The sequence below is a fragment of the Vicugna pacos genome, chromosome 33 (assembly GCF_048564905.1).
Source record: "Vicugna pacos chromosome 33, VicPac4, whole genome shotgun sequence".
Taxonomy (NCBI): domain Eukaryota; kingdom Metazoa; phylum Chordata; class Mammalia; order Artiodactyla; family Camelidae; genus Vicugna; species Vicugna pacos.
In genome coordinates this window covers 2,953,833-2,954,803 of record NC_133019.1, presented here as the reverse complement: position 1 = coordinate 2,954,803, position 971 = coordinate 2,953,833, and the positions used below count along the sequence as shown (strand labels likewise).

Sequence of the window (971 nt, the reverse complement as noted above, 5' to 3'; positions counted from 1 at the left end):
CGTTGGTGATCTGCTGTTAATCTGAGACGTGTAATTTGAATCCATTTGGATGAAATGTGTGGGGCGAAAAGACAAGAAGGCAGCGGAGGACAGACTTTACGTAGGAAGAGAGGGAGGGGTGAAGAATGGAGATATCTCTGTGCAGGACATAGGATTCCACCCAGCTGAGCACCAGAAACCCCCAAATTAACAGTGGTTCAAGCCAGAGGAAGGTGTACTTGTTCCACATATTAGCCCCAGGGAGGCGGATCGGGGTGTTATCTGGTTCCACGGTTCTCAGGACTAGCCTCCTTCTATGAACCACTCCTCTGCCACCTTGAGCATGCCGTTTGCATCTTGTCCAATCTGCATCCACATCTTCACCCTAGGCAGCTGGGAAAGGAAAGGGAGACGAGAGGAGGGGAAGGGTATGCCTTCTTTTCAAGGATGTGTCCCAGAAATTGAATGTGTTACTTCCGCTTATATCCCACTGGCCAGTGCTTAGTCTCATGGTACCTGTAGCTACAGAGACGCTGGGAAATGTGTCTTGGTTCCAAGTGGCCACGCATCCAGCCACCCTTTGTGGGGTTCTGTTACTGAGGAAGAAGTTGAGAACAGGTATTGGAGGACACACCCTGAAAACAAGAATGGACCCTGTGGAGTGATGTCATAATAGCCACCGCCCACCTCGGGCATCGGCCCTGGAGCCAGGCTGCCAGACCTGACTGGCATCTTAATTCTACCAGACACCAGCTGTGCCGTGCTGGGCACGTTCTGAAGCTCTCTGAACGTCAGTCTCCTCTTCTGTAAGGAACGCTAATAGTAACTACTCCAGAGAATCGTCCCCAGAATCAGTCGAGGGGACGTCCGTAAATCGCATGGTGTCCTTCCTGGCAAACGGCTGGAAGCTTACAGTAAATGTGAATGGTCACGATGCTTGTTTTGGATGTGGGGACTCCCCAGGGATGTCCTTTTCCTTTGGCCCAACTGGA

The 971-nt window shown here is 51.4% G+C and overlaps 1 long non-coding RNA gene across 1 annotated transcript; it reads right to left on the bottom strand.

Annotated features, from left to right (window-relative positions):
* Positions 1-208: 208 nt before the first annotated feature.
* On the bottom strand, positions 209-636 carry LOC140691120 (uncharacterized). The gene is made up of 2 exons (XR_012066596.1): positions 496-636; positions 209-372 (listed from the first exon to the last, which is right to left on the bottom strand). It is a non-coding gene; the product is annotated as an uncharacterized lncRNA (long non-coding RNA).
* Between the last annotated feature and the right edge of the window lie 335 nt (positions 637-971).